Below are 10,700 nucleotides of genomic sequence, written 5' to 3' on the forward strand. Positions count from 1 at the left end.
GACACAGCCCCGTCACAGCACCAGCGCGGCCCCAACGGTAGCTGGGGCCTGCACTGCAGGCATCCCAATCTTAATCAGAGAGCAGGAGAGCAGGGAGCAGGAGAGGAGCTCGCTGAGCATATCTTATTACCTCAGCAGAGGAGAAGAGTGGAGGGGACTTGAACCATTACCATTTAACTGCCTCTCGCTTTGACTTTGACACATGTTATGAAACTTGAATAGATCACCGAGAGAGCTGGAGTGAGGGGTTACAGATTGGTAGCTACACTATCTACATACACCTCATGATGTAGCAAAAAAAACCTGTAAATTGTACAACTTATGTGAATTTCGCTACGAAAGTTACCAGCTGGATCTCGTGAGTTTCCCAAAAAGAACATCTGTACAATGCGCTTACACGAGCTGAGTGCCAGTTAAATAAAGTTGTTTCGCTGGGGAGCAGTGGGGTGAGAAAGAGATGGAATAGATTGAAGAATTTAAAGAAAGTAGAAAATTGTTTTGTAATTAGAAATTGTTTGGTAAGGAGATCGAAATAATTAAATGCAAGGCGAAGAATGCATGAAACCCTCAAAGGTAGGTATCTGTATGTGTGTGATAATTACCTAATAGGTAGAGTACAGTACATATTCAAGAGAGTACCTTCCACTGCAGGATCATTGGGGAGCAAGACTTATGTATACAGGGACAATATATTTCCATCATATGGAAGGCATGCAAGCCGGGAATTAGCCCAACTTTTGTGTTTCGTTCAATCCGTCTGTTAGCTCGACTTGGGTGCATTCAACCTCAGCTAAGACCAAAGAGCCAAAGTCCATGGAGCCGCCAGTGACCGTCAACTGTGGCTGAGCAGCACGACAGCGCCCAGAGGCAACATCATCTAATCAGGTGAAGCTGGGAGACTTGCACTTACCCCATTAGCTGCAATTGCCGCAGAGAATAGGTGCAACAAAAGCAATGAAAAGTTGCAACTGCAAAAAGGTGGAAACTGGCGAGGCCGAGGCCGAGGCTGAGGCTCAGGTTGGCGATGTGCGCAAGTCAATAATTTTCATAACTGCCGCTTAATTGAGACATTAACCATAATTGGCCCTAAGTGAGTGTAGTACAAGCGACAAAAGCAGCACCACCATTTAAGCCCAGTCAAGTGTTAAGGCAGGGAAAAGACGAAAAGCAGAATCAAATCAGGAGAGACACGAGCACTCGTAGTGGAGTTTGAGTTTCCCTTTTGGCAGGGGAAAATGGGGAATATCTGTCGGCTATTGACCCCCAGCCCCTGCAGACGGGGAGGCTCTTCTGCTCGCTTGGGCATGAAATTGTTGGGGGTATGCGAGAGGGCTAATGGGTGGATGTGGGGTGGCCGTGTGGCTCGAGGAAATCAAAGCAGAGTGGCCAAGTGTGTGGCAGGCTAAATGTTTCAATAAATTATTTCAGCTTTGCTCTCGCTCAGGTGTTAAATTGTCTTACCGGCAAGGGGTTAATGCCATCACCATCACCATCACCCCACCACACTCCATACACTCCTTCGATGATTTGTCGGCGCACGTGTTGCACATGTCAACTGCGTAAATAACCGGGAAATTGGCCAAAAGGCAGGGAAGAAAGAGAAAGCCAGGCCAGGACAGGACAGGACAGGACCCAAACCCTCTCACAAGCAACGAACCATGAACATTTCTACATCACTTGGAGACATTTCCCCTTCGCTAAGCCCAACTCCAATCAGTTTTCTCCTCTGGCCCGGCACACTTGCCGTATGAGTGATTTATCGCCTTTGACTCCCTCTCCTGGTCACTGGCCACTAGCCACTGGACATTGGACATTGGCCACTGGCCACTGGCCACTGGCTATTTGGCCATTGCCCGATTCGAATTCAAATAATAAAGTTGAAATTAGTTGCGGTTCCAAATGGAAATTGCTAAATTGGAATTGCAATAGTTTTATGGCACAAAAACCAACAATAGCTGTACGCACACGGATCGAATCAGAGAAAGGGGAAACAATAAAATTGATGAATCGCATAATATAGAGAACAGAGAATACAGAGAATAGGTGGTGGCTGTTGAGGGGCGCCACCAAGGGTGGGTGCAGTGGGGAGTTTGCGGTGAACTTTGCTGGAGTTCGGTAAAGTTTTCCGGATGAGGAATAGCATTTGGCTATCGGTGGCCGATGAAATTGGATTAGATTGGGATGCGAGAAGAGAGCTGACAGCAGCTGGCCCTAAGGGGAATTCTCGATTATTTGTGCAAGCATATAGAAAAGTGGATCACCTTGAATAGCCAATGGGACCTAGAAAATTAAAGATATATTTGTTTAAATCTCGTATGAGGAGTGCTCCCCTTATGAATCCCCTTCTGGGCCCCCTTCTGAATGTCAACATCCTGCTCATTGAAACCATCCATCAACGCATGCCCATAAAATTTGAGCACCCCACTGAACGACTCCTCCTTCAGCCCATGGCTGCCATTTAACCATGGCTGTCCAGCTCTGGAGTCGGCAGCTCTGCACCAACTTCAGCCTACACCCAATCCCACTCAGAGCCACTCCAGAGGAAGAGCGGGAACACCACTTCTGCCAGCACAGCACCCTTCTGCCACCATCTCCTCACTCGGCCAGTCTCCCAGTCGGCCATGTGTGTTGAGTGATAAAGAACATGTTAATGGCTTTTAATCAATTTGCCATTTTCCATTTTCCTATATAGTTTTTCACTCTTTTCCATGTCGAGCTCGCTGGGCTGTGATGTAATGTGTAATATGAAATTGATATTGCTGCTGATGTTGCTGTTGCTGCTGGTACTCGCATGTTCAGCTGGGGCAGCAGGGGGAGAGCTTTCCTCAGATTTTCTACATATTTTAATGATAGTTTAATTTGCAGCAATTAAAACGGTCTACAGCAGACAGCAGACAGCAGACTCTGTGCGCGATTACGTATCCAGTGAGAGAAGACACCAACAACAAGTGCCAGAAGACCGGACCGGAGTGGGATTCTTCTGGGCAGGCCTTGCATAATGATCTGATCGAGTCTCCTCTTGCGAGTCTCCTCTTGCGAGTCTCCTCTGACGAGTCTCCCGAGTGATTTCCGTTGTTGTCTTGGCGCGTTGGCTTCCTGATTTGGCATCGATTGGAAGCCCACCTGGTTGGGATGGCCATGGTCATGGCCTCTGCCTCTGTCTGTGCCCTGACTCCGACTCCGATCAGTTATCTATGAAGAAGCATCTGGGAAGCCTTGCCTGGCATTCGAAAGCGCTGAATCTGCGGCGACAGCCACTTGATATGCGGACAAGGAAGACAAAGTGGCAGGATCGTCAATTAATTCGGTAGATGTTGAGTGATTTTCAGCAGATAAGCCAGCCTCGAAGCCTCGCTTAAAGTGAATCTCAGGATTCGGAGGAATGCCTCCCCATGAGTGATTTCCACTAGATAAGCGTCCAATGTCTCACTGCCAGCTCTCCTTTCCCCATCTTTAGTGTCTTCTCTGGATGGTGTTCCCTACTTGATTAATACATTTATAATTGACACATAATTACAGCTCCATTATCATCCCAGCCCTAAGCGAGTGCCACACTTTCATCTTCAGATTGCAATCTACAAGTTTATTCTACATCTCAGTAGTGTTTGTGTGTGTGTGTGTGTGTGAGCCAGTCACTTGATAACCGTTGCAGCATAACTACCATTTCTCGTGTTAGGGGTGTGTTCACCCAAATTGTTGTGTTAATTGATTTTAAATGGCCAACTCACGTATAATTTTCTGGATGATTGACCGCCGAGATACAGCACGGGAGATTGTTAAAGTGCCTGAGAGAGTTGATGGCGAACCTTTTTATTGCGGAAATAATAGACGTCAAACTATATATCTTATATATCTATACTATAATACTCAACAGAAAGAAATCCAACAGAATATTATCTCTCATAATTCATAATTTAATTAAGTAGTGTGCAAAAATGCTTCTAGCTCTACCAATCTAGTCCACTCTCTAAATGTTCTTCCACATAGATTGATGGAGCTTCCCAGCTGCGGCCCCATCTAAATTCCAATAAATATCTCCCAATGATGTGCGATTTATCGTTACCGTTCGCATAATCCCTTTCGGTTCAACTTTAAAGCAGGATTTTAAAGTGTCCCAGCTGTCGCAGCTCATTAGGCATCCAAAGAATTTTCGGTCTGCGGACCTGGAACAGTCGTCGTCCCCCGGACTGGACCTAGGCTGGGACTGGGACTGTGTCGGGGGTATGGGTCTGGGTACTCTCTCATAAATTAGCAACAATTTCATTTCGCTATTGGAATTGACGGCCAGGCTACATTACCCCCGACCCCAACTCCCCCGTGGAACCCCCTTGGACCCACCTCAAATGGCAGTGGCAGCAACTGGGTCCATAAATCAAAAGCAGCGCATGGCGTTTAATACACTTGACGTCAGATTTCCGCGACAATTTGCGCATGAATTAAACATAAAAGCAAGTGAGGTATACACGAGTGGAATGCCCTGGCCCCCGCTACCGCCCAGCCACCCTCCGGGAAGGATCTGCAACCGCTTGGGGGAGGGAATGGGCTGCGCTCCTCCATGGTTGCCCTGGCGAGCGGACAAATAAAATCAAAGTAGGTAACACGCGCAAATAAAACACTTGACACATTAAAACAGCAACAACAGGGGCACACACATGGGGCAGGTTGGCTGGTTGGCAGCCTGGCAGCCTGGCAGGCGTAGGATAACGTGGGTGGGTTAGTGTGGTGTGGGTGGGTGGGTTAGTGTGGTGTGGGGTGTGGTGTGGTGTGGAAACGCTATGAGCAATGCGGCAACAAATTTCCATTTTGTCGCTGAATGAGGACACGAGGACGAGACGAGACGACGCGACGGCAACGCCATGCAAATATGAGACACTCCACAGACATGGACCGGAGGAGGGAACGGAGGATGGCAGAAGGGAGTACGCGCGAAATGAGCAGGATATGAGCCTGCATATATCTGGGATATACATACCTACTCGCATAGCACACACACACACCCGTAGAATGTGTACACGAGTGTCATACATACAAATTTAACGAGTCGCATTTATGATACCACAGACAAGTATAATAATTTCAATTAACGACACCCACGGGTGTGTTCGTACAGCAGCACCAGGAGCGAAAGGAACGACAGCAACTCCCGCAACAGGAGTACATCTACAGGAGAAATGGGGCAAGGTATATGTGCACTGCGCCGTGACAGGGATGCGGTAAATCACATCTTAATTAGCACAGCCATAGCTCCGATTTGAGCTCCGAAGCTTGAGTCACACTTCAGTTCGAGTCGAATAGAATCGTACTTAAAGATCTGGACACAAATGACTCCCCTTACATTTTACTCCCATGACCCTCGATTCAATGCAATTTTGAAATTTTTTTCACTGATCATTGGCTGAAAAAACTCCTATATCATCTGCTTCAAATGTCAATCTTCTTCACTTGCAGACCTACATACATGAATATTTTTTTAATCTTGTTTGATTATGTTAAGGTCGCTATAATTAGTGGCTGCTACCAGTCTTAGTGACTTTTTGCGCTAGTTCGAAGTCCTGAAGTTCTGCATGAACTAATTAGAAATACACAGAGATCCCATGTACCCTGGCTTAAGCTTTTTACCTCTCAGGGTACCTTCAAAAGCCACAAAAATCGCGGTGACTTTTGCCTCATCAAGTTGCCAAGCAGTTGGTAAGCAGTGCTCAACACTGTTTGGCACGGTTGGTATGAGGCACAAGGGAGGACGCAGGAGAGGCAGTTAGAAAAATGTGAAGAAAAAGTCGTAGCAGGCGATGGAATAATGTGAGGAAGAGGTGACCCGGCGAAGAGACACTTGATGGGGCAGGATATGCCACGGGTGTAAGCGTGTTAGTGGGTCCATGTGGCTGCACAGGTGTGCTTGAATTACCTGTGTAAAAGATAAAGAGGGTGGGAGATGGGGAGAGCGGCTGTGTGGATCTGCATTATTATGCCTCTAATTAACTAAACGCATATACACGTACGTATAGCAAGTATAGCAAGGAGCACTTGCCTTGGCCGCACTTCCTTGGCCAAGTTATTACAGCCTTCGTTTCAGCCATCTCATCAGCATAAAAGTTTTTAATGAGCCATTTTGGCCAACAAAGGGCGGAAGTGGGAGTGGGAGTGGGAGTAGGAGTGAGGGGTAACTCAAATGTGAGACGAATTTGTTATGACAAGCTCAGTTGACACATTTTAATTAAATTTAATTAATGCATTCAGGAGCATCCTCCGACACCACCAACGACGAGGAGAACATTATGTCAGCACGGAATGAATGAAAATGAAACTGAGAGTGGGAGAGTGGTAGTGGGAGGGGAAGTGGCAGGGGAAGTGGGTATGAATATAACAGTTCAAAATAAGAAGAGAGAACGGGGGTATTTCGTTTTATGATGTGTGACATTTGTCGCCTCAAAAAGATGTGCAGTGTAATTGAAACATGTGTAGGCATGTCGGCCTTGACACGGAGTGGACGGAGAATCCTGTAGCAAGGATTTGGAGTGAGATTTATGAGAAGGGGTGGGGGCGGAGGTGCATTGTATAGCGGGATTAATTATGACAATGGATTTCAATACATTGTACATCCAAGCAATGAAATATATACAATTTACATAACACAATGGCCATGGAAAAGGGAAGGAATGATGATGTGGAAGGAACTTAAATTGGTGAAAATTAAAACATGAGGAACTAAATTAAAAGAAGAGTAAAATCAAATGAATTCGAATGAATTGTCACGTGTGGGGTGGAAAATAAATTTGATAGGACTGATAAACTGATCTGAAACATGATGGAAAAGCAAAGGAACGGGCCGAGCCACATTTAAACTGATTTAAAATAGATTTAATCCGAGATAAAGTTTCATTCTCTTTGAAATATGAAGAATAAAACAATTCTGAATGCAAATGAAGCGTCTTCAATTGAATTCAATTCATCTTTCCATGGCCTAAAGGGCGACCGAATACCGAAGCACACGGCCATCCTGTTGGCTGCAATAAAACGGAGCAGTCCGACACTTCCGAAGGCGAAGAAACCTTCGACCTCTGCCAATGCTGTGTGGCTGTCATCACAGGGTTATCCATTGCGAAAACAGAGGCCAGTCCCGAAAGTCAATCAATTTGAAAATTACAAATGCAAATTGATAAAGTCAGGCAGGCAGCAGACAGCAGGCAGCAGCAGACAGCTCATTGATTATCCAGAGAGAGAGAGGTGGAGATGCCGCAGTGCCACAGCACAAACAAAGGCCCACCACAGAATCACACACGGAACGCACACGCCACCGATGGAGGAAAGACGGATGGACAGTATATAACAATTAGAAGTTTCCTGCTCGGCTCTGGAATCAGACGGAGAGGGGACGTGGGCAGACACAGGTAAACTGAAGCCAAGTGGACAAGCGACAGTGGCAAAGGCAACTTGTCAGCTCGAATGACGTTTTAATAAGTCACATAATTCATGCGACGACGATGTGGATGGGTGGATCGGATCGGTGGATGGGTGGATGTGGATGGGGCTTCAGCTGGCGTTGGAGGATGAGTGGCAGAAGTCTGCTGGATGGTGGAGTCTTCGCAGAGCCGAGGATGGCGAATGTGAATGTTGCCGCGTGCCCCAAAACGCCAGATTACACGTTGAGCATGGAGATTGCCAGGCTACCGCTACCCTACCGTGGGTCAAGTGGCTGTAAACGGTTTAAGAGAAAGCCATAGCTGTAGGTGATCGTTAAACAGAGTAACCAACTCGACAAAAGTTATGGTAGAAAGGAATAACTCTGGGACTTCATTAAGCAAATGGTGCATAATAAAGTGTTGGTTAGCCACAGATGAGAAAATGTTCAAGCGGGTCATTAAACGGAGTTTAATCGGCATGATGTTCGAGGTTAAGCTTGAAGCCAAGGAACCTGGTAAGGATTTTAAGAGGGAAATTCCAATTGTGGATCTAACATCTCATTTACACAGAGAAGCCTTCTATTTTCCAAATCAATGAATCTGAAGCACTGTGCACGTTGCTCGTACTGAGTCCGGGTAGCATCCATGGCCTGTGGGGCAGCTGTGCTTTTGGGACGCTTTGACACATGCTCCCTCCCCACTTCTCTTCACTCTACTCTCTCCACACTCCACTCTCCGCTTGTCAGCTGCTCATTTGTCAATGTAATTGATTTTATGCCTGAGCTTTTGACTAAGGTTGTCGTGCCGTTAAGTTCGCTTGAGTAGGGACTGTGCGGAGGGGGATGCGTTGGGATGGGAGTTGGGAGCCATAGGTGCACGTAGCTGGAGCGGGCAGCCAGCGCCATCCGCAGACTGGATTGGATTTCGTGGCTGGTATAGTTGGGGCTACCTGGCCGGTGGGGACGCTGGCTGGCCTCTTGCCTGATATATTATTCGATTACAGTTAGACGTAAATCAAGTGGAAGAGCATGATGTAGCCATCACTCGGGCCGATACTGGCTAGGAGCTGCGGGGAAGCTACTGCGTTGACTTCGTATGACAACAATTCAAATCGAATGTCAGTGTGCCTGTCTGTGGTCTGTGCTCCCTCTGGCCGCTGGTCTCCAGGGAGGCTGCGAGGAGACAGGACATGCGACGGAATCAATAAAGTACGAAAGAGGGTCAAACGGATGTGTGACATAGGGACAGAGAAAGGCTCTAAGAAGTCAGACCATTGACAAGGATAAGCATCCGAATGATCGCATATCGAAAGAGAGAGATTTTGTGGAAATAAAGGCAAGCTGATTTGTAGCCTGAAACATTTAATGTGCAAAGGAAACCAAACTGAAGAGTGGAACTGGCAAAGTGCAAGAAGAAAAGAAAGGGCAAAGGTGTTCGAACGGAAATGAAAGATAGTAAAGCGAAGCCAGCAAAGTCTTAAGGGGAATTATAGTTATAAGATTTACACAGCAGAAGTATGGGAAATCCTCAAAAAATATTACACTTGCAGCAAGGGCAGCAACTCCCTGGAAATCTCCTTCCTTTGCCAGCATTTCCAATTGAATTTTAACACATATCGTGAGCGAGTGATTGAGTGGATGAGTGGAAGAGTGGAAGAATGAAGCGAGCCACCCAATAGGCTGGAAAAGTCGGGGCACAACTTAATTTTCAATCAAAGCATAAAAAAGAACGAACCAGAACAAAAGACAAACCAAACCGGGAATCGGGCTGGTAGAGAGAGAGAGAGAGAGAGAGCAACCGGTAGCCCCGAGTGGAGTGGCATGGAGCGACGACTGCAATTGCGGCGACTGTTTTATGGGTGAGCGCATTGTATCTTGCAGATACGTAGATACTCGTACACGTTTTTTGTGCTGTTCACTTGGCTCTGCCGCCCGAGGCGCACACACGCATTCGCTTTTTGTGGTGGCAAAAAAAATCCTTGGCGCTCATAAATTTTTATAGCTTGTAATTATTTGGAATGTCGAACTAGACGATGCTGCGGCTCAGACTGAGACTGGGGGATCCGCATCACATCCACTCCACTCCACTCTCTGCTCTGCTCATGCGCGGCAGGCGGTCCGAGTCGAAGTGCAGGCTGTTGGCTGCCTTTTGCCTGATGGCTGATGGCTGAAACGAGGGACTTTGGCTGCTTCCTGCTTTGTTTGGTTTTCGGCTGTGCTGTGGCCGAATGCCAGATTTATACTTTGGCTTAATTAATGGCAATGCTCCGGCGACTGTGATTGGCTTCGATGGCTTTTATGGATTGTGCGCGTATCTGCTGTATCTGCTGGATGCATTCGCGCAGCCAGAGTCTGTAATTATCCACAGTCCAGTGCTGAGAATCGTGTTTATAGTGTTCTCCCTCTCGCCCTGTCCACCTCTACCTCTCTGAGGCGCTAATAAAGTTGTCAGCTAATGAAATTGGCAATGGCAAAAGTCCCAATCATGATTGTTGGCAGATAAACGATTGATCAAGACAGCTTGGCCTGCCATTCTTCTCACTCTGGCAAAACGGTAACAGTTGGCCACAGAGCAGCTAACTGCTTAAAAATTAAAAAATTGGACGCGGATTTAATTCTCGAAATAATTATTTTTATTTGTCTTTCCTTCTTGGAAGATTTGGATAGTCCAACGGGGCTCAGACTTCGTAGCCAAGCACTTAAGCAAATTCTTTATGGAAATCAAGTCGTTCCTTCTGGAGTTCTCTCCAGAACTCTATCGGAAAATCAAATTTCCCCAAGCTGCATACCGTATTCCGCCGTGAAGATTTTCCCCATTTCATTTTCCAATTGATTTGTATATGCTTTCGGAAAAACTGCTTTAAAGGCTTTCAAAATTATGCTGGAACACACTCCATCGGATGTTTTCTTCAGTGTTTTGATTTCTCCCAATGTTATTTCTTATGGACACATTATGGTAATATTATCTTAAATCTGTATAGTTTCGTGTGGTATTTATTATATTTTAAACTAATTCTCTCCCCCCATTCACCGCTATCCACAATCCGGAATTTCCACAATATCCATAATTTTCATAACTACATCACCCGACCCTGCAACATGCCAGGATAAACCAAAACATTGTGCCTAGCACTCTCTCTCTCTCTCTCTCTCTCCAGCGAATTATCTGCACTTCTGCCATTCCCCAGCTCTCTGACGTCTCTCTGGCTTCTCTCTGTTCTCTCTGTTCTCTCTGTCTTCCCGAGTTCTGGCATTCTGGCGGCCACTTTCAACGCATCACCGAGCAAACTCAATTACTTAG

This window comes from Drosophila obscura, unplaced genomic scaffold (assembly GCF_018151105.1).
Source record: "Drosophila obscura isolate BZ-5 IFL unplaced genomic scaffold, ASM1815110v1 contig_189, whole genome shotgun sequence".
Lineage (NCBI taxonomy): Eukaryota > Metazoa > Arthropoda > Insecta > Diptera > Drosophilidae > Drosophila > Drosophila obscura.